Below are 24525 nucleotides of genomic sequence, written 5' to 3'. Positions count from 1 at the left end.
CACCTCTCTTTCGTTCATAAGCATGTGATACATTCTTGAATAGGACGCAATACCGCAATGGTTCTTACTGTTTGCTCTTTCCTGCTCAAAGCCGCCGGTAAGCGGTATTTGGTATCTTCTGAGACGAGAGGTGGCTAGTTTTATCTAGAATGACCGCAGTCACGTTGAAAGAATTCTACATTGCTCGAGATTGCGCAGTCACCTTCCAGGCTCAATCGAAGTTTCTTTGCCAACTTTAAACTCCGCGCGGCCGAGGGACGCGGGAATCCTGTCTTTCGTACTCGGCGTCTCCGCAGCGGGTCGAGCGACAGTCGAACTCGCAAGCTATAGGACGCCTGTATCATACCTTTGTAATATCAAGGAAACTAAGCAGGCTGAAAGTGATGATTCGGAGGCGTGAGCGTCTATCAACTTAGTTTTTTTTCTGTTTTTCTTTATCTTTTCTAGCAGTATGGATTACGAAGCATCTTCACAAAACCGCAGTTACTACGCGATACATGAATTTAACGATACAGTAATGGGATTACCTTCTCATTCAAATAAGCCTCTTTCTATGTTTTGTTTAAACTCACAAAGTCTTCGAAACAAAGGAGATGCCGTTGGCGCTTATCTGAACTTACTTCACCATAAATTTGATGTTCTAGCATTTACAGAAACCTGGTTCACTGATTCCTCTGACGTTGCTCAATTTGAAGATTATTCTCATGTGTCTTTGTTCAGAGACAACAAAAAAGGGGGCGGTGTCTCTCTGTATTTTCGTGATCGCGTATCACACGCCTCCCTAGAGTCGTTTTCCGTTGTTGATTGTGATTTTGAGGTACTTGTTGGCGAATCTTGTGGTGTTATTATAATTCGTGTTTATAGACCCCCGTCTGGTAAAGTTGAACGCTTTTTTTCCTACCTTGACAGTGTACTTCACTCGTTTACAGGACATAGCCAATCTGTTGTCGTGCTGGGTGATTTTAACATAGATATATTGACTGAGAATACAGTTTCTAAGAGTTTTATTGGTATGATGTCTTCCTACAGCTGTGCAAATGTTATAAACCTGCCAACAAGAATTACCACAAGTACCAGAACTGCTCTCGATTTATGTTTCACTGATTTCTTACCAAATGATGTACAGTCGGGTGTGATGGCCTGCGATGTTAACGACCATCTTCCATTTTTTGTCTTTTTGCCACATTCGAGGAAAACTTTTTCTAATAGCGCAGCTAACACTTTCTATCAGAAAGTTAATGACGAAACTATAAATTGCTTTCGACGCATGATTTCAGAGGTGGACTGGTCACTCGTTTTTAATGAAGAAGACCCTAGTCGCTGTTACGATGTCTTTGAAAAAAAATTTCAAGATGCCTATTATGAAGCCTTTCCTCTAGTCCGCCGCTCTAGGTACAAAAAGTCTTAGAAACCGTGGGTTACGAAAGAGCTGTACAAAAGAATAAGGCAAAAACACAATCTCTTTGCTGATTTTTTGAAGCACAAGGACATCAATATACTAAACTTGCATAAAGCTGTAAGGAATAAGCTCAACACTGATCTAAAAACCGCAAAACAGGAATATTACGCAAAAGCGTTCGCTAATAAACTTGCCCCTAATCAGATATGGAGGTCATACAACAATTTAGTACCAAAACGAATCGAGCCAACTCCAGTAGAGATTGTGGTAGATGGCATTCCACTCAGAGGTCGTCCCCTATCAGACATGTTTAACGAACACTTCCTGACGGTTGGTGAAAATCAGTCTGCGCAAACAACATGCACTGATCCAGTGTCATATCTTAAAGGCATACCAAAGCCTTCGATATTTCTTTCCCCAACAACTACAGCCAAAATCTCTTCGTATATAATACGTCTAAAAAATAACTGCTGCGTTGGAGCTGATAACATCAAGGGTGAGGTAGTGAAAGCCGTATCTGATATTATCGCACCTTTGTTGTCCCATATATGCAACCAAATGCTCAAAGAAGGCAGGTTTCCAGATAAATTAAAGATAGCAAGAGTTTGTGTGGTACATAAGACAGGAAGCTATAATGATCCTAACAATTATCGCCCAATATCCGTTTTACCGGTCTTCTCAAAAATTGCTGAACAAGTCATCAATACCCGCCTTACTTCGTACTTCATTAAGACCGGAGCTATTGCGAAAGAACAATATGGCTTTCAGAAAGGGAAATCTACGGAAAAAGCTTTACTTCACATAAAGGATAAAATAATTAACAATATAGAAAACAAAATTTTTACACTTGGACTATTCTTAGACTTTAGAAAAGCCTTCGACTCGGTCTGTCACAAAATTTTACTGCGCAAATTACAATTCTATGGGATACGAGGTTCCGCACTTAATCTTATTCAGAGCTACTTATCATCCAGAGTACAATTCACAATGATTAACGACATACCTTCAAACCACGGCCTTATACGCACTGGTGTGCCACAGGGCTCAATACTGGGTCCTATTCTATTCCAAGTTCCCATAAATGACATTGTTAATATTCTTCCTTCCTCCGAAACAGTTTTATACGCTGACGACACAAATATTTTCTTTCATGACGCGAGTTTACAAGCAATAGAATGTAGAGCTAATCTCTGGCTAGAAAACCTTACATTATGGTTGAGGGCCAACAGGTTAGAACTAAACATCACGAAGACGAAGTATGTAATATTCAGAGCTAAAAATAAAGTCATAGATAATGAGCCAATCATATTATACAATTCGAATGTTTTACAACGAGTACAGTCAATAAAATTCCTTGGAGTTATATTTAATGAACACCTGTTGTAGACTGACCATATTAATCAAGTAAGAAAAAAAAATTTCGCGATCAGTGGGCCTTCTAAATAAATTTAGACTTCTATTGCCAGTATGGCTCAAAAAGCAACTTTATTTCAGTTTAATTCATTCACATCTTCACTATTGCTTACTGATATGGGGAGACTCAACACAGACTAATTTAAAGGCTTTGTTTTTACTACAGAAAAAGGCCATACGAGCAATTGCTAATCTAGGCTACTTGGATAGCACTAACTCGTGGTGGAACAGCTTGGGGTTACTGACAATTTTTCAATTAAAAACTCTTCGGCTAGCACTTGAAACATATAACAGATTTCATCTTGAAACTAATTTTTGTGCAACACCAGAACTACCGCAAAACCCATATCCCCTTCGACACATGACAATAAGAGCTCCAAAATCAAGAACAAATTACGGATTCCAAACGATTATATATCAGATGACTACCTTTTTGAATGAAAACAGAAATTTTCCTCCATCAATGCAGAACTCAAAAAATATACAAGAGAAAAGTGATTGCACTGTTGACTACATGACTAACCGGTACATCCTGTGACATATTATAAATTGATAACAGTCAACATGATTGTATATATATTTTTTCCTTTTTATAATTCCCTGTAACCCAACAGCACGCATCTTAACAACTTCGAAGATACCTTAACATTGTTGTACAGTTTTTCCTTTGTTTTTCTTTTAACATGCCAGCAAGTGTAATGGCGACCGCTACATTTATTGTATTTGTTTATTTTGTGTGTGTATGTGCCGAGTGCAGTTTGCTTACCCCCAGGGAGGAAGGCCCTCGTCAGGCACCACGCCTTTTGGCCTCCTTCCTGAAGTGTATGAAACACACTTCAAATAAATACTTTTCAAACTTTTCAAACCAGTGTGGCCACGCTGATTGGTCCCGATGAGGTGGAAAGTGCGCACGCGCCTGCCGGGTACGTGGCGCCATCTGGTGCCCCGCAAGAGATCTTGGCATGCGCACTGACGACTGGCGGACGCCTGAATCGCGCCGTAAGGGAAGGTATAAAGGAGGGGGTGAAAGAAGAAAGAGGGGCCGTAGTGGACGGCTCCGGAATAATTTCGACCACCTGGGGATATTTAACGTTCACTGACCACACATCTCACGGGCGCCTTAGCGTTTTTCCTCTACAAAAACGCAGCCGCCGGTGTAGGGTTCGAAACCGGGAACTTCGGATCAGTAGCCCAGTTCCCTAACCACTCGGCCACCGCGGCGGGTGTATAGGTACTCCAATTTTCAGCTTTCTGTAGTGGTCTAGCCCCGCCCCCTCCTTTTTTTATTGCGAAAGCAACACTAAAGCAGCCAACTCGGCTCGTCGTGGGGTAGCACTTCAGCCGTATGCCATGGCCCACGAACGACCTTGAGCCGCCGTTGCCTAGCAACGCTGCAGCCGCGCTCCAACAATTGGCGCCGCTGTCGATGCCGCTGCCCTCACCGCTCGCACCACAAGGGGCCGGATTACGCAATTGTTTGGTTGGTTGGTTGGTTGGTTGGTTGGTAACAACTTTATTTAAAAGTCCGGCAGAGCTTTCGCCGACGGGGCCTTAGGTCTCCCACGTGGAGGCGTCGAGGTGTTGCCTCGCCGTCGCCTCGCGAGCCTGCTGGACGGCCCAGAGTTGGTCATAGAGGCTGGGGCTACGCAAGGCAGCGGCCCAGCGCGGCGGGAGGATTCCGGAGTTAGCAACGTCAGGGTTTTTGCTACAGTCCCAGAGCATGTGGGGTAAAGTTGCTATAGCAGTGTGGCAGACCTTGCATATATACGCAACTGGCAATTAGGCAAATTGTCAAAAAGGTGTCAATAAGCCTCCCTCCTATTGGTCGGTCGTGGCCGGCGGCCATATCGCTTTTTTGCGTCATGGCAGATTACGTCACGGATGTCGCAGAAGCGTTGGTGTTGGAAACCTAATTATGCAGGCGGAAATTGATAGAATTTTTTTGAGAGTCTCGACGCGGTCGATTAGACCGTTGCGTTTTTGGCAGAAAATGGAGGCCGTGTACGCGGCCATACGACTGAGGCGGCTGCGCTGGCGCGAGTAACGGCGAAGGAGGGCGCACGAAGACGCGTTTGACTTGCCGGACGAGCTGTCGGTGCGGCGGCAGGTGCTGTGTGCACTGCGGTTATTCGCCACCGGCGGCTTTCAAGATGCCATCGGTTACGAGGCGCACATCGGCACCGCACAACCGTTAGTAAGTAAATGCATGCGGTAGGCGTTGGGGGCAATCTGCAAAGTTAGCGCGCAGAAGGGGTAGGCTCCAGCGGTCACCTCTGTGCCACATAAATAAAACACGCTTATGCTGGTAAATAACTATATTTTTCCCAGCAAATCGCACTTAGTGGTCGTCTTCTGTTTCCCAAAGGAATATAAACAGACAACCACACATCACAGGCAGCAGCAAGGGCAGCCCGACAAGACCATCTAAATCTTGTCCGCTATTATTGCAGCATCAAGAGCGTGGCCAGTATTTCATCGGTGTTGGAAGCAAGCGTCGGCAAGAAAGGCAGCCAGCGTGACGACAACAATACGCCGGTGACGTCACGTCCACCAGGGAAGCGCCTGCTACAAAAAGGGTCGCGTTTCCACCGAGGAATCACTTGGCAGCAGCAAGGGCAGCCCGACAAGACCATCTAAATCTTGTCCGCTATCATTGCAGCATCAAGAGCGTGGCCAGTATTTCATCGGTGTTGGAAGCAAGCGTCGGCAAGGAAGGCAGCCAGCGTGACGACAACAATACGCCGGTGACGTCACGTCCACCAGGGAAGCGCCTGCTACAAAAAGGGTCGCGTTTCCACCGAGGAATCACTTGGCAGCAGCAAGGGCAGCCCGACAAGACCATCTAAACCTTGTCCGCTATCATTGCAGCATCAAGAGCGTGGCCAGTATTTCATCGGTGTTGGAAGCAAGCGTCGGCAAGGAAGGCAGCCAGCGTGACGACAACAATACGCCGGTGACGTCACGTCCACCAGGGAAGCGCCTGCTACAAAAAGGGTCGCGTTTCCACCGAGGAATCACTTGGCAGCAGCAAGGGCAGCCCGACAAGACCATCTAAATCTTGTCCGCTATCATTGCAGGTTAGAACGTTTTGCATACAGTGAAATTCCATTTCTGTCCTTTCTGCCCAAACTGCTGCCAACGCCGTTGCTTGTGTGCACTGTTTTGTTGCATTTGAGATGGGTGAATGTACTGAACTTAGGAAGGAAATGCGCGAATTTCAAGCAAAACTTGAACGGGATCTAAGAAAAGAGCTAAGGGAAGTAAAAGCAAGTCTCGAATTTTTCAACAAAGAATTCGAGGACAGCAAGAAAGAACGTGATGAGCTCACAAAAGTAAACAAAGAGCTCCAAGCGGCTAATGAAAAGCTATTAAAAGACTGCGAAGCGCTCAAAACGCAAGTTTTACAGCTCGAGGATCGAGTGACTTTCTCGGAGCAGTATTCAAGGAATCGGAACCTTGAGATTAAAGGGATACCTTTCTCTGAAGATGAAAACCTTCCTGATGCTCTTGATAAAATAGGGGAGGTTTTAAAGGAGCCTATTGCGAAAGGCGACATTGAAATTTGTCATCGCGTTCCTACAAAAAACCCCCACACTGAACCGAATATCGTTGTGCAGTTCAAAAGCCGTCCCAGGCGAGACGCTGTGCTCCAAAAAGCACGTAAAATGCGCTTGTCAACTAAGGACCTGGGTTTTTCACCGAGCTCGCCCCTTTTCATCAACGAGCATCTTTGTCCAGCGCTAAAGCGAGTACTTGGCATGGCTATTGAACAAAAGAAAGCAAACGGGTGGAAATTTGTCTGGACAAGCAATGGTAGGGTTCTTGCTAGGAAGGAAGAGTCGTCATCGATTCTGTACCTTCGCAATGCTCAGGACGTGGAAAAAATGGTTTAAGCGTCTTCACCTGTTTACATTTGGCATCTCGCCTGTAAAATGGCAGAGTCTCCATTCGACATAAACACCACGTTTAATACATCGAGAAAAATTGGCTTGAGTTCCTTTCATCTGAACATTAGATCAGCAAGGCATAAAGAAGATGAGCTTACTATCCTTCTAAATGAATTTGTTTTTGACTTTGACGTAATAATGTTGACAGAAACATGGTATTCAATGGATACAGAGGTTTACAGGCGTGATGGATATAATAGTTTCTTCCTAAACAGACCTAATAAACAAGGTGGGGGGATTGAAATCCTCAGCAAAAATAATCTAGAATGTGAAATAATTCCTGAACTGTCTCTGTTGACTGAAGATTTTGAATGCCTATGCTTGAAATCGAGAAACTACATTTACTGCGTGATCTACCGACCACCAAACGGTCATTTCAATAATTTCATTTCCCACATTGAATTGCTATTCAACTACGTGAATGTAAATGATTTGGAATTATTACTTGCGGGTGATTTCAACGTTGATGTGCTAAAATCTTGCCCTGCGCAGGAGACCTTTCTTTTGACAGTAGAAGCAAATGGTCATGCTATCTTTACTAAAACTGCAACACGTGTTACAATGTACACAGAAACTTTGATAGACCTTTTTATCACTAACATCGATGCAAAAAAGTAATATCAGGAGTTGTATGTAACGACATGAGCGACCACTTTCCCATATACCTTTTTGTTGAATGTGAAGATAAAAGAACGCATGCGCAAACTTCGACGACAGTAATTGTCCAGAACATCACCCCTGTAACCTTGGAATCTTTCTACTCGAGTCTTGTGAATGAAAACTGGGATGTTGTATTCCACTGTGACACTGCAGATGAGGCGTATGAAACATTCATATGCATTTTTAAGCGAATTTACTGTGAACATTTTAGAGAAATTATTTTAAAGCCACATCATAACAACCGAAAGCCCTGGATCAGCCGTGAATGTTTAAGACGAATAAAAAAGAAGGCTAGATTATATAAAAAGTTTGTCAAAACGAGGTCACTTTTAGATTTAAAAATATTTAAGCAATATAGAAATAAGCTGAATTCCTTCCTGAGAAATGAAAAGAGGCGTTTCTTGCAGCATCAGTTCCAACAGGAATCCTGTAAAGATAGTGCAGACGTATGGAAAAAACTAAACAAGTTGCTAAACAGAACACCATCGTCGCCAGTTATCAAAGATCTCGTTTTTCAGGGCCGCCGCATACATGGTAGAGAACTTGCCGAAGAATTTAACAAATTTTTTAAAGATGTCAGCAGTTCTCAAAACCCTCAATCTCTGAGCAGCACAATTCCTAGGAATAGCCGCAGCATTTATTTTGATCCGACAGATGAATGCGAGGTATGTAATATATACAACTCGTTGCAAAATAGCAAATCACGTGATATTGATGGCATACAAATTATTCCAGTTAAATATGTGCTGAACGTAATTGCCCCCCTAATGACTTATATATATAATCTGGCGTTATCAACAGGTTGCTTTCCCAAATTAATGCAGATCTCCAGAGTGATTGTACTTTTCAAGAGTGGCGATAAAAACGATATGTCCAACTATCGACCGATTTCTATTCTGCCGATTTTTTCTAAGGGCCTAGAAAGAGTAATTCATAAAAGACTCATGAACTTTTGCAATAAACTTAACCTCATTAATCCGTCACAGCATGATTTCCGCCCAAACAGGTCTACTGAAACAGCCTTACTAATGCAAAAAGAGATAATCCTGGAGGCACTTTAAAATAGGGAGATGTGCATAGGTGTTTTTGTGGATTTCTCGAAGGCTTTTGATCGTCTAAACCATCAAATACTACTCAACAAGCTAGAAAAATATAAAATCCGTGGCACTGCAGCTTGTCTACTAAAGTCCTACCTACAGCATCGATATCAATGTGTAACAATAGATCAGCATGTTTCAACTCTTCAACCTATAACCACTGGAGTTCCACAAGGAAGCATTTTAGGACCGCTACTGTTTATTGTATACATAAACGACATAACAAATATCAGTAACCTTCCAAAATATGTTCTGTATGCAGACGATACCAGTCTCTTATTTAGTGGCAATAATATTCCATTGCTCATTTCAAACACAAACAGTGTTAGAAAAGTTGAAATCGTGGAGCGCAGCAAATTCCTTGATAATAAATAGTAAAAAAACAAAAGCGGTACTTTTTCATTACCGGCAGAGTGCCGTTACATCAGATCTTAGGCTAAAAATAGACAACTCTATTATAGAGGTGGTTGACACAGTAAAAACACTAGGAATTTTCTTTAACAAGAACATGAGCTGGGACCCTCACATTAGCTTCTCTTTAACCAATTTATCAAAGTGCGTCGGAATTCTCGCGAAATTTCGCTCCTATCTACCCGTATCGATTAAATTTATAATATACAACACATTATTCATGTCGTATGTTAACTACTGTTTCCTTGTCTGGGGCTCTACTACTCAAACTAACCGGCACAAGATATACATGCTGCAAAAGAAAGCAGTACGTTATATAGCAAATGTTGACTACCTCGCACATACCGAAGAACTGTCTAAGAGATTCAAAATCATACCCGCTCATAAGCTATACGAATTTTTCTTAGCCATAAGATATAAAAAATCCATTTCTCACGGTGACAATTTCTTGACAGCATTGTCATCCCTCGAAACAAACTCAACGCCATACTCGTTTCGAAAACACGAACGTTGGACCATTCCCTTTTGCCGTACAGAACATGGTCGACAGATGATGCGTCATGCAGTTCCAAGGTTACTAAACAAATTCATCTTTGAACGTTTTTCTCTTGAAACATCTAGTACACAAACTCTAAGAAATCATTTTTTGTAAGCCACTGTATTCCCTTTGTGTGAAAAGTGTGACACGAATGACTTTTGCATCTATGTTAACACCAATGTATTGCGTATTAATGAACATGTACCAAGAGTTTATATCGATTGTTCTGAAATTCCTGTATTATATTCTGTTAGGTAGCGTGTGTGGATTTTGTACTTTTTAAAAAAAAAAATTTTCCCCTTGCTGTACGCCATGTAGGGGGGCTCGGGCTCCCTCAGGCGAAAATCGTTCGCTTTTTGCCTGAGCCTGCCCACATCATAATGATGTAAATAAAACTGACTTGACTTGACTTGACATACTGCACCATCTCAACTTTAAGCATTTATGTCATCGATCGAAAGAGCCGAACAACACAGACTTCAACAAGTTGTCTTCGTCGATTTCGCACCAAGTGCTGGTGGTGTTAGTAGTGGTTTTATTAAAAATAATAGTAACAAGGATGGCGCTGTGGGTATTACAATAAATAAATAAATAAATAAATAAAAGATTTTTGCTAGCCCCGGCATCTGCCATCGATACTGAAGCACCTGAGCTGGGGCAGCGGAAATAAAGGATAGCAGGCAGAATGGAGAAATGAAATGAAAAAGGCGAGGGGACAGGAAGAGAGGATGGGGGAGAAGTAATATGTACAAACTATTTACACAATAAGAAATGTGTCCAGGTTGTGCGCGTGATTAGTTCATTTTAGAGTAATTAAATCACACATGCGCACAGCACTGTGTTGGTTACAACTGGAGTGGGGCGTCCAGTTATTAGTCGTTCAAGGTAGAACTCGCGCAGCGTTCGGTCACTGCGTGTAACTACCTGACGGAGAACAGACGGGACGTCAAGCCCGTGTGTTCGAGGAATGCACAGAGGCTCACCAAAGTTCGCTCACGAGTGCGCGCACTGCCCTGCGGCCACAATAGCGTCTTGATGGAGTCTGGTAGTATGCCCTGCGCCCTATAGGCCGCGAGCATATCGCGACGAGCATCGGCGAACGCGGAGCAGCGAAGGAGCAGGTGTTCTAGTGTTTTCACTGCACCGCATCCGTCACACACATCACTCGTCGCGATTCCGTGACGCACCCGTCGTTCCCCGGGCCACACGCAGCCAATGCGCGCGCGGAGGATCATTGCACGTTGTGACCGTGTAAGTGCGCGACAGCCGGTGACACTGTCGATGCGCTGCCTTCGTTCAAATTTTTCGGCACACTTAGGCCAGCCGCACAGTTGCTTCTTTTCCGACACCGCGTAAAAAATAGCACGGCGTGGAATCGGCTGGTTTCGTGCAAAGCGGCTTGATGTTTTACCGCCGTCAGCGCGTCCCCGCGGCAGCAAAATTTACCCACCAGCAAATTTCAAAAAGTATTTTCGAACGCTTGTTGTTTTGCTTAGTATTTTCGAACTTTGTGGAAAAATAAAATGTTATTTTGATTGCTGCGTATTAAGTCTTTTTACAAAAATTTAGCAGACAGGCCCTCACCATGCAAATAACTGCTCTTGGCGCACCGCCCTGCTGTAATTGGCTGATACCTCTTTGCGTCAAGCGGTGACGTCCCATAATTTCGTAATTTTGACGTCACTGTCAATACCTTTGGACAGAATTTGTGACAGTTGGGTAATACGGACCCAGATGGCCTCTGCTGGGGTAGAGAGAGAGGAGGTGCCTACCAGCGGCGGGTACATATATATACATGCGTTTCGCCTCAGTGTATTGTACGGTAGCTACCATCGTAATTATTTGACACCTGATTTAATATCTGTAGCGGGTCCTTGGACCCAAAATATTAAAATTATTTTTGAATATGGCGGAGTGCTTGCCTTGAAGCACTCTCGCAAGAGTCGGCCCGGTATCGCACTGCCTCTGGGATCGGTCCGAGGCATATTAGCACGCGCCTTTTCTTTATGTGTGCACTCGCCTGTCCTTTACTGTCCTGCTTTCAGCACGCGGCAGCTAGCGTGCATGGCCAGTAGGCAGGCCCATGCACTTTCCTTTCTTTCTATTAGCAGCAGCGGTAGTAGCAGTGTATTATAGTAGTTATGGAGAGCGCGAAAGATACGCAAGAACGACAGTATGAAGCGACCCACCGCGGTGGCTAAAGTGGTTAGGGCGCTCGGCTACTGAGCCGGAGTTCCCGGGTTCGAACCCGACCGCGGCGGCTGCGTTTTTATGAAGACAAAACGGTAAGGCGCCCGTGTACTGTGCGATGTCAGTGCATATAAAAGATGCCCAGGTGGTCGAAATTATTCCGGAGCCCTCCACTACGGCGCCTCTCTCTTCCTTTCTTCTTTCACTCTCTCCTTTCTCCCTTCCCTTACGGCGTCGTTCAGGTGTCCGCCAGTGGTGATGGGGGCGTCCAGCCTCTCATTTGGGACTCCCGTGTACGAGATTGTGCTGGGAGGATAGGGGGCGCCGATGTATTTGGTTTTGAGGGCCGTGAGGAGGGCCGCGTCGTCTCCGGGGTACAGATGGGCGATTTTCTTGAGTGTACGGTTAGTGGCAGACCGCGATGTTTGCGGATCGACGAGGCTGCGGAGGATCGCCCAGGTGCGGGAGATCCCCAGCGTGCCGCGTATTGACTCGCAAAATTCCTGCCAATTCTGTTGAGAGAGGTGTTGTGCATACTCTTGTGCTTCTGCCGTGATCTGTGATATGCGGAGTCTCAAGGGACGATTGAGGCGTTGGCGTTTCCATCTGCGAACCAGAGTCCGTCGGGTCTGTCACTACTTCAGAGAGGTTTACGCCGCGGCTCGATCTGCCACACGCAACACGGCAGCTGGCGCGGACAAGATCACAAATGGGATGATTCGAAACCTGGGCAAGTCGCAGATCGAGGTCCTCACTACCTACATAAATGACACTCTATGGGAGGCGGGAGAACTCCCTGCAGAGTGGAAACACTCCGCAATCGTGACTATCCCAAAACCAGGCAAACCACCAAGCCTGGAAGCATTACGACCCATCTCCCTCACCTCTTGCCTGCGCAAACTATACGAGCGCGTTATCCAGACCCGCCTCCAAAACTACATAGAGGACAACAACCTCTTTCCACCTACTATGATCGGCTTCAGGAAAGGTCTTTCTACGCAAGACGCTTTCCTCCTTCTCAAGGAAGAAGTACTCAGTAACATCCCAAGAGGCGGCGAGCACCTAATTATGGCACTTGATCTGAAAGGCGCTTTTGACAACATTTCTCACGACGCCATATTGAAAGAGCTCAACGCCCTCGATTGCGGACCCAAGACCTTCAACTACATCAAAAACTTTCTCAGGAACCGCACGGCCACGATTGGCATGGGAGATGTCCGCTCCGGCACAGAGCAGACACCCAACAAAGGCAGTCCCCAAGGCTCTATCATTTCTCCTCTCCTCTTCAATATAGCTATGATCGGCATGGCAAAAGCACTCGAGGCTATTGAAGGCATCGGCCATACTATCTACGCTGATAATATTACTATCTGGTCCACCTGGGGTTCCCTTGCCGACAAAGAAAACACCCTACAAGAGGCAGTAAATTGCGTAGAAAGACAAGCAGCAAATTGCGGCCTCCGCTGCGCACCCGAAAAATCCGAAATTATCCGCATTCAGGGCTATGCCTACAAATCTCCCGGCGACATCGAGGTTTACCTCGAAGGCACGAGAATAAAGGAAGTCTCTCTTATCCGCATCCTGGGCCTTTGGCTTCACAGCGACAGGAAAGCCAACCACACGTTACAGCGTCTCCGGACAACTGCCCTCCAGATCTCCCGCATGATTCGGCGCATCACCCGCAAACCAAAAGGCATGAGAGAGGAGTATACAACTCGACTGATACAGGCTCTAGTTATGAGCCGCCTGTCATACGGTCTCCCATTCCTTCCACTTCTGGGGAATGAGCGAGACAAAGCAGATGCCATCATCCGTACCGCCTACAAACATGCGTTAGGCCTCCCGATGTACACGGCCAACTGCCACCTCGAGGACCTGGGACTGACCAACACAATAGAAGAAATTCGAGAAGCCGTCCTAGCATCGCAAAAGGAACGCCTCCTCACCACCAAAGCTGGACGCGCAATCTTGGAAAGAGTGGATTCCCCGGCTGACATACGCGCCGTCCAGGTCAACCGAGACCTACCCTCAACTCTGCGAACTCACGTGTATGTAGCTCCACTCCCGAAGAACATGCACTCGGACAAAAAGGGCCGCGTTTTCACCGAGGAATCACTTGGCAGCAGCAAGGACAGCCTGACGAGACCATTTAAATCTTTTCCCCTATCAATACAGGTTAGAACGTTTTCTAAACAATAATAATAATTGGTTTTTTGGGGGAAAGGAAATGGCGCAGTATCTGTCTCATATATCGTTGGACACCTGAACCGCGCCGTAAGGGAAGGGATAAAGGAGGGAGTGAAAGAAGAAAGGAAGAAGAGGTGCCGTAGTGGAGGACTCCGGAATAATTTCGACCACCTGGGGATCTTTAACGTGCACTGACATCGCACAGCACACGGGTGCCTTAGCGTTTTTCCTCCAAAAAAACGCAGCCGCCGCGGTCGTGTTTTCCAAACAGTAAATTGCCATTTCTGTCTGCTGCCAACGCCGTTGCTTGTGTGCACTGTTTTGTTGCATTTTCTATGGGTGAATCAGCCGAACTTAGGAAGTAAATGCGCGAATTTCAAGCTGAACTTGAACGGGATCTAAGAAAAGAGCTAAGGGAAGTAAAGGCACGTCTCCAATTATGCAATAAAGAGTTCGAGGACAGCAAACAAGAAGATTATGAGCTCGCAAAAGTAAACAAAGAGCTCAAAGCGGCCAATGAAAAGCTATTAGAAGAATGCCAAGCGCTCAAAACGCAAGTTTTACAGCTCGAGGATCGAGTGCCTTTCTCGGAGAAGTATTGAAGGAATCGGAACCTTGAGATTAAAGGGATACCTTTCTCTGAAGAGGGAAACCTTCCTGATGCTCTTGATGAAATAGGGGAGGTTTTAAAAGAACCTATTGCGAAAGTCGACATTGAAATTTGTCATCGCGTCCCTGCAAAAAACCCCAACACTGTACCGATTATTTTTGTGCAGTTCAAAAGCCGTCCAAAGCGAGATGCTGTGCTCTAAAAAGCACGTAAAATGCGCTTGTCAACTGAGGACCTGGTTTTTTCACCGAGCTCGCCCCTGTTCATCAACGAGCATCTTTGACCAGCACTGAAACGAGTACTTGGCATGGCTATTGAACACAGGAAAACAAAAGGGTGGAAAAGGGTGGAACAATCATTTTCAAGAAAAGAACAGCACACTTAAGGGTATCAAACCTGATCACAAGACAAGAGAGAAAGACATTACTATAATGTTAAAAAAACAAAAACATGACATCGTTACGCCCAAACTGTCTAATCATAAATGCAACACAGATAATAACTAAAAAAACGAACATAATTAGAAAATTTGATAACAGGCACTGGAGTATAAATATACAGACAACAAAAAAAGAATCAGTACCAACTAGACTCAAGTAATCGCAAAATTACAAGACAGGAAAGAGCAACTTCATTTTTTCTTAAAGGCAATAGAGCTCGTAGCTTCTTGAGCCATTGTCACTAAAGATGGGTGCGCATTACATAAGGCTGCAATTTGGTTAGTTACACTTTGTGTTCCATAATTCGTTACATAAGTGATCTGCGATCTCTTTTTACCCGGACCTACCCACATCTATGATGAAAATAAAATAAACTTGAAACTTGAAGATCCAACATAATACTGAATTTTTAGATGCAATTTTGTGAAACGGCATTTTGAATTTAATAACACCTACTAGGCCTACAGCTACTTCTCCAAGTACCCATGGTCTTTTGATAGTGGACATCTCTTCTTGGTTCATCTGTGCTAGAACTGTAGAGTCTGATATTAGTGACCGCTGGCCAGTTTTTTACTCCCTTGTTTCTCAAGCTGCTGTAACTGCCATTTGTGATGCGACGACTTTCTTATCCATGTATTACTGAAGAATAACTTCACCGCTTTGGGTTATTGATATTTTCTGAATATTGCACCTCAATTTTCTATTACTCTCAGCCGGGCGACTGTCATAATTATTTTCTGAACAAATTAAAAGTACGCTACGCATTAGGCATCGAAGACGAAAACTAAAAAATCTATGACCCGAGAGCCTTTGGTAACTCTGCTTCATATTAAATATTGCAACAGAAAAGTAAGCTCTTTAAGCTTTTTACGCTCACTAAGGACCCTGCTGATTTAGCTTCATTCAAAACTTATCGTAATAATTTAAGAAATGAGCTAAGGGGTGCTAAGCAAGCCCAAAAACAGCGACTACTTAGTACTAACAGGTACAATTCCGAAGGCTAAGGAAAATTCTAAAATAATCTTTTGTTCACAGAAACATGATTAAAGATTAGGTGAACTATTTGTTGAAAATGAGCTATTATACTGGGCTTTACATTCAGAAAAAGTTGTTTCTTTACTGACTTTCCGCTGAGTGGTTTCCTGCAACTTATATAATAATTGATATTAAAAATAAATTTCTGTTCTTATATCGAACGAATTCGCCAGGAGTTTTTGCAGTATTAATGAGTATGAAATCTGTGCGCTGTGTTGATTATGACGAGCTGCAAACAGAGCTCGTTATGTCTTGTGCGGACATAGTATCCCCGTATGTAGCTTTCATTTTTAATCTATCCCTTTCATCTCCTGGTTTTCTTAATCAAATAAAGAATGCCCAGCAAAGGTTGTGTTTAAAGGAGGTGACAAAGCCGTATTAGCCAGTTACCGTCCAATTTGTGGACTCGGCGGCACTGCGACGGCCAGGTTCGCTAATATGCCTCACCTTTGCCTCGTGCAGCTGCTTATCCTGTCGTGCTCCTGGCCATCCGGATCCATCCCCAGTTGTGCTGCGGCCCGTACCGCTGCGACTTCGTGGTCACGGAAACCAACCACCATTGTGGAAGAGCAGTGGCAGCTGCGCCGCCCACCATCGACCCAGGAATCCACCGCATCTGGCCCGAATTCATTCCCTGCAGCGCCGCCACCGGAACCGCCAAACTGTCTACCGGAACCACCTACGCACCTTGCATCACCGACAACGTCACCGCATATATGGCTCCCCGATATCAGCACCCACTTCAGTGGACTCGGCGGCACTGCGACGGCCAGGTTCGCTAATATGCCTCACCTTTGCCTCGTGCAGCTGCTTATCCTGTCGTGCTCCTGGCCATCCGGATCCATCCCCAGTTGTGCTGCGGCCCGTACCGCTGCGACTTCGTGGTCACGGAAACCAACCACCATTGTGGAAGAGCAGTGGCAGCTGCGCCGCCCACCATCGACCCAGGAATCCACCGCATCTGGCCCGAATTCATTCCCTGCAGCGCCGCCACCGGAACCGCCAAACTGTCTACCGGAACCACCTACGCACCTTGCATCACCGACAACGTCACCGCATATATGGCTCCCCGATATCAGCACCCACTTCAGTGGACTCGGCGGCACTGCGACGGCCAGGTTCGCTAATATGCCTCAACTTTGCCTCGTGTAGGTAAAAAAAAAAATATTAAGCTCTTTTCGCCAAGCGATCACGTTACGCTAGTCTGATTGTGCCAAGGTAGATGTACACTGGTAGCGAAGGCTCCATAGACGCCCATTGGTCCAAAAAATGGCGGCTCGTGGGCACTCCAGCGCCCCCTGGATTTTGGGGGGCAAACTACGCAAACGTGACGTAGAATGGCGTCACGCATACGTATGCTTTTGGCGCGAATTATAAAGCGGTCATCCTGTAGAATCCGCGTTTTCGAGCCCGTACCTCTCGAAGGTTGCTGCCTTTCAGCGCGCCCCAACCTTTGCCAGTCAAATGTGCTCGAGTTCCTGCTAGTTATGGCCTTGTTAATGTGCAACTGGGAACGCAATGAAAGTGACTGGTAAAGGAGGGGCAGCATAGAAAGGCAGCAACACTTCCAGACAGTGGCGAAGCATGCATGTTTCGTAGTGCAAATACTGGTGCTAGTACTTTTGAGAGCTTTTGAGTACAGCAAGGTATGATGCAAGGTATGATCCTTGGTATGATGCACAAAGCACTGGCTCAAGTGCACAGTTCGCAATAGAGTGTACGCAAAAGTATGGTTTTCATAGTTTCATATTCATTGTTTATTGCAGCAACCAAACAAATACAGTCACAAAGCACACCCTTGGCACACAAACAAAAAATACATGTCACAGGCAGCACAAGCAGTATTGTTTAAGTTGGCTAATCATCTCAATAGTCACAGTGCAGAGAGGAAAAAGCCCTGAAGTGCCACGAACGTTGTCAGTTAGGAAATTGAAAAGTATAGAAAACAATGCTACGACAGCTTCAATTGAAGCAAACATAACATAACATGACAGCCCGGCGAAACCATATCGAAGCTATCGCGCATACCTAGAGCAGACGACACTGTCAAGAGCTCAGCTGTGAAAGTCCAGCGGGAATCGGTGTAGCGTGACACCAATGGTACTATCCACGCTGTCGCAGTGTACCACGGAGCATCGTTTCTTCACATGCCGCAAGCTCATCTTGAAATGAAGCGCTAAGCGCTTCAAAAGAAGAGCGCGAAGCGTGCAAAGACGGAAAAAGACTTCGCACTGGAAGCACGCCGAAGGAAACGACAAAACCGAGAAAACTGCCGCAGCGGTGCAGTGGGGTGCAAATCTTACCGAACGGTGACAAAGAAGCGACGTGCAAGGACGACGAAAACTTCGCAAAAGGAGCATTTTGAGACCGGCGAGCTAAATTTATACGCTTTACCAGGCGCGCCATCGCAGACAGCTGGCGATAAGAAATCGCTTCGTAAGCTCCCGCCACTGTGGCCGGGTTAGCCGGGTATCGAAACAAGGCCTGCAAAGACGCGCTGTAATGCACCGCACACTCATGAATAGGGGGCAGGTCAAGAGTGTTGCAAAAATACATTTGCCAGGTTTTAATAAAATGACTTACCTCTTTCATAAAACAAGGTGCTAATATATTTTTTCTTTTCTATTGGCAGATTACAATCCAATTTTGTAGCTTTATCATTTCTTTATATGAGTGTTTTGCCCCCCATCCTCTGGTTGTGCTGCAGTCGCGCTAAACCACTTTTCGGCCCAGCCTTCGCCACCACTTTAAATCCGCCTTGATTGTGCTGCCGAGTCCACAGTGCCTTTCTGCTCTTGTTGCTGACTGTACACATGTTTTGCTAAATCTATTACTGCTGTGTGGTGATGTCGAGCTAAGTCCTGGGCCTTCCACCCGCGCTGGCATCGCCGATAGTACCAGTGATAGCAATAGTGAAATATGCTGGCACTGAACGATATCAAAGCTGGACAGGCATCTCTTCTGGTCGAAATGAAAACAATTCGTGCAAAATTGGCGCATCAAGAAAAAAACCTTTGACGAATTAAGACGCACGACTTGCGAAACTTGAAGGCTATGCTTCATTAGGCTTCCTTAAAGCAGAATTTGAGAACGTCCAGTGCCTTGCCGAAAATAATGCGAGTCAGGTTGCTGATATAGTCCAACGACTGGATGACTCGGAAGACGTGCTGGTCGTTGTAATTTGTTATTCTTTGGGCTCAAAGACACCTGCCTGGAAACGTGGGTGGAATCAGAAAAATTAATCACTAACTCTGCAGTACTAACCTCAAGATTTCAATTCAACCAATGGACATCGAACGGGCAAACCGCCTCGGCCGTTTTGACGAAAATAAGAACAAACCCATAATAGTAAAATTCGCGCATTTTAAAGTAAAAGAGCAAGTCATCACTAACGCAAAAAAATTAAAGCGGACCAACTACAGCATCTCTGAAGACTATTCTCCCAACACTCGTATGGCGCGTAAGAACGTCATCCAATTTGCAAAGCACCAGAAAGAAAAATTCACTCTCCGTCACAAAAAGATGACCATCGGAAATGCCACATATACTTTTGATCACGCGTCACAGCAGATAGTACCACGTGCCCCGTAGCTGTCGGCTTGTCACCAGCATAAAGAGACTGCCAACCCAATTTCATTTCTGCACACTAACATCAGAAGCCTCCTACCGAAACGCGATGTATTGGCTAGTGTCATTGACACAACTGAATGCAACACAGTCATACTAACTGAAACCTGGCTAAATGAATCCGTACATAACAACGAAGTGCAGGCCATATTTCCTAACTACGATGTTTTTCGTCGTGATTGCATAGGCAAACGAGGGGGCGGCGTCTTGATAGCCACTCATAGCAACCTTCAATGCTACAGCTTAAAGGTAGAGTCACCTTTAGAAATATTATTCATCTGCTCTAGCGACTCATTCACTCCCACCGTAATCTGTGCTTCTTACCGTCCCACCGATAGCGACGCTTCCTTCATCCCTCTATTTCACAGCGCCCTTCACACGGTAACCACAAAGCTTCCACATGCTACTATTTTCGTACTGGGTGACTTCAACTTCCCCGCAATAGATTGGTCTAACCCGTCTGAGACGTCATCAAGTTCCCCTGAGTGCGGTTTTCATCAACACGTGTCAAACCTTCGCTTTACCCCAGCTGATATCCTCTCCAACAAGAGAAACAGTTCAATCATCTAGCATACTTGATCTAATTCTAACGTTGCACCCAGAAACCCTATCTTCACTTTCTTATTTGCCAGGACTTAGTGATCATTAAATAATCCATGCCACATTTTTCAGTCACCTGCCCAAACCAAAGAAAGTAACCAAAATAATCACACTTTACGATAAAGGCGATTACACTATCATTAACCAAGAACTCGAAGCTTTCTCTAGTTCGTTTCTAATACACGTTGAACAAGGCACTCCTGAGACTAACTGGGCACTCTTTAAAAACAAAATACACAGCCTCATTAAAAGATACATTCCTACAATTGTCGTAACTGAGCGCCTTACATAACCTTGGTTTAATAATTCACTAAAGCGCCTTAACAAGAAAAAGAGGATTTTTCGATCCGCAACACGTTCTAAGAACCTGAACACATGGAATAAATATTACGAAGCTGAAAAATCTTATACCTCAGAAGTTCTCAAAGCCAAGCATTCATTTTTTTCATCTACACTGTCCAATATGCTACGCACAAACCTCCGTCAATTCTGGATGTACATCAATCCTAAGTCGAGCGATGCGATAACACTTTGCGACGATGACAATAATCCAATCGTGGAGCAAGACGTTGCAGAAATCTTAAATTTAACCTTTAGCTCTGTTTTCACTCGCGAACCAGATGGTGACTGTCCTGATTTCCCTTCCTTTGATTTCCCGCCCATGCCTGATATTACTTTTCACCCTAAGGGTATTGTAAAACTTATAGACTCTTTGAAACTAATGTCATCTGCAGGTATCGACGGCATTAACGCAAAAATACTCAAAAACACAAAGCATACTACTAGCGTCATACTGTCCCATATTTTTCGCCAGTCTCTTTCATCAGGTGTCATACCACATGACTGGAAAGTGGGCAGTCATTCCAGTTCCTAAAAAGGGCCCATCGTCTTCTCGTCATAATTACCGACCGATATCCATCACTAGCATTCATTCAAAGTTAATGGAGCATGTAACAAACTCACATATTATGAAATTCCTAATTTCAGTTAATTTTTTTCAGCCTGCTCAACATCGTTTTCTAAACGTTTTATCGCGCGACACTCAACTAGCATTGTTTGTTAACGACTTAAGCTCCAACCTCGATCTTAACATTCCAGTTGACGCTCTGTTCCTTTATTTTGGAAAGGCCTTCGACAAAGTTCCTCATAAGCGGCTCTTTCTAAAACTTTCACGTCTAAATCTTGATGGCTTTGTTTTGGAATGGATTCGGAACTTCCTTACTAACCGACAGCAGTTTTTTTTAGCTAATAAGCGTACATCTTATGCTTCTATTCTGTCTGGGGTGCCACAAGGCACCGTCCTGGGGCCCCTTCTCTTCCTTATTTATATTAATTACTTACCAGCTAACTTGTGTTCTAACATGCGCATGTTTGCAGACGACTGCGTTATTTACCGCCCAATAACCAAACAGTAGTGACATTCATCTCCTACAATCCGACATTGACTGTGTAATAACCTGGTGTAACAAATTGCTTATGTTTTTAAACGCGAAAAAAACATCTCTCCTACCCTTTCATTGACGTCGCTTCCAACCTGCTTCAAGTTCCGAAATCCGAAATCAATGCGGTAATGGAGTATAAATACTTGGGTGTTCATTTAACCCGCGATCTCAATTGGTCACGTCACGTAGCGAACACTTCGCCTAGCTCCTCCATCAGTAAAGTTGTTAGCTTATTTTACATTCATTCGTCCCAAACTTGAATACGCATGCGCAGTTTCGGACCCCGATCAAAGTAACCTTTCTAACTCACTGGAAGCAACACAAAACCGCGCAGCAAGATTCATCCACTCGGCCTATTCCTATCATGTAAGTGTCACTAAACTAAAACGTAATTCTCATCTTACAAACTTGACAAACCGCCGTACTATTGCAAGACTATGCCTTTTTCATAAATTTTACTGTCACCCCATGACCAAGTCTATTATCAGCCTTGCCCACCGCATCTCCAGCCGCACGAACCACCAGAAGGCTGTTTACCCTCCCCCTGCCCGGACTAGTGCTCACCTGTCATCATTTTTTGTCCGCACTGCAAAGGACTGGAATGACTTGCCCAACACCGTCGTACTTAACTCCGACCCATCATCATTCAAAAAATCCATCGAATCAGCTATGTGCCCTGAATTCCACTCCCTCATGTAATACCCCTTTAATGGGGCCTTTGAGGTTGTAATAAATTAATAAATAAATAAATTTCTGGACTTCTGGTTTTTTCATAGGTATATGAAAAGATAATGCTAAAAAGAATGGGCATCTATTTTGCAAAACACAGCTTGCTAATGGATTCACAGTGTGAGTTTCAAAGGGACGCTCTACTGAATCTGCTGTCCATCACAAAAAGAAGTTAGCTTGCAAAATTTTGTACGCAAATATCTAACTCTCGGCATCCTCCTTGACTTCAACAAGGCTTTTGACTTTCTGAACCGTGATATTCTGCTTGCTAAACTAGAAAAATACGGTGTGCGAGGAATTTGTCTCCATCTTCTATGCTCTTGCCTCACTAATCGAAAGCAGGCCTCTGTCTTCCGTGATTGTCATGGGCCCAGTCCTCAGGCCATTAACTGTGGTGCGCCCCAAGGTGGCCTTTTAGGTTTTCTTTTTAGCGTGTACCTAAATGACCTTGTAAACAGTGCCAGTAACGAGGAACTCATTTTCCGCGTAGACTATTTACTAATCGTGGCAACACTATTCTTGAAACTGCGCGCGTGATCCGATTATGACAGGTTGTCTATTATTACCACTAAGTCAGAAGCTGTTTTTTTTTCAGACCCCTTAGCCTCAAAATTGACTCAAGCCAATATATCCTAATTGAGAACCAGAAAATAGAAAGAGTGGACAGCTCCTAATCACCAGTATTTTACTCCTGTATGAGCCGGAGTGAGCATGCAACACGTCTGGTTGAGAAAATAGCACCTTCCGTTGGCTTTCTTGATCGCCACCGCACTGAACTTTCCCACGTGTAAAACTAATGATTTATCATGCCCTATTTCAATCAACATTAAGTGCTGCCACCTAGTTTGAACCACCACAACTGAAACGAATATTCAGAAAACTACATTTTCAAAAGAGAGCTATCAAGCTTATCGCAGGTGCAAGTATTACTGCCCATACGGCTGGTTTGTTTAAGCGGTATGAAGTACTTCGTGTAAATCGCTTTCTCGTGCATCGTCTCTTATACAGCTAAATTTCATGCGCCATTAATTTGTGACTTTCTGCTTAATGTCGCAATGTTAAAGCTCAAGGAGAATTATACCCAATTCCGTTCCACTGACGAATGGTCACTTCCACGCACTAAAACAAATAACAGTAAAGAAACACTTAAATTTCCTATATATGATGTTCTTAACAAGTAGGAATCGAACCGAATTAGCGTGTGCAACCTTCCGCGACATTATTTCAAGTGGTACATTGTACACAAAGTCTTATAACCTCTGACTCTTACAGTGTGTATGTGCATCCTTTTGCCGTTCCCGTTATCATCACCCCACGAGTGCGTGACAATTAAAATGCATTTTATTTGCACCTAACGTGTTTTGTAAGGAGTTTAATCGTAATTTCCCTTCATTACTGTACTGTGTATGTTTTTTTCATTGTTTCTTGTCATATTTGGCACCCAATGTGCTCGTGTGTGACCTGTTTCGCTGCATGTTTCTTTTGTTCACGGGTATTTTATAGAGGCGTGAGGTATATTCAAGCGATTTACTAGCTTTTGGCCAGTCGCTTGTTTGGAATGCAAAACATTTATTTCTTCAGAAGGCAAAATGCAGATGATCCATGCTAGGTGGTGATCAGTCCAAGGCTAACAGCGACCTGAGTAGTCCATTCAATGGCCCAGGTTTTGAACGCCCAGATGTGAGCTGACCAACACGGCCTCCCATTGTTCGAGACTGGCGGCTACTCTTTAGAGTTCCACCGTCTCAACATGTACGCATATTTCAAAATAAAGTAGTATTTCTTCTTCTTCTACACTGTCATCTGCGATGGGAGGCATAAATGTATTGCCCAGAACAGGAAGCGTTGCAAATAGTGGGACGATAGCAGTGGAGTTTTTTTGCGAATTTTTGGTTCACTAGTGTGGGGCATTCGCTGTCAGAGACGCTTTGGCCATTTGAATCTGATGAAATGGCGGAGTACTCATTTGAATTAATAGAATTCCGGATCTCAGTCATGCATCAAGCGTCCAGGGCACTTCGACAACATGGACTATTCTAAATGTTTCATACGCAAACGTAATGATCAATGGTTTCCAGGTTCTGCTGTGGCAGTAATGAGCAGTTGAAGATGCCCACTTCTTTGAACTTCATACCCACGCAATGAACCACAGTCCCCTCTCCTCATCCCAAGAAAAAAACCGCAGAAATCTGACATATTC

This window comes from Amblyomma americanum, chromosome 11 (genome assembly GCF_052857255.1).
Source record: "Amblyomma americanum isolate KBUSLIRL-KWMA chromosome 11, ASM5285725v1, whole genome shotgun sequence".
NCBI lineage: Eukaryota > Metazoa > Arthropoda > Arachnida > Ixodida > Ixodidae > Amblyomma > Amblyomma americanum.
The sequence above is the reverse complement of the archived record's forward strand: the minus strand, read 5'-3'. Positions refer to the sequence as shown.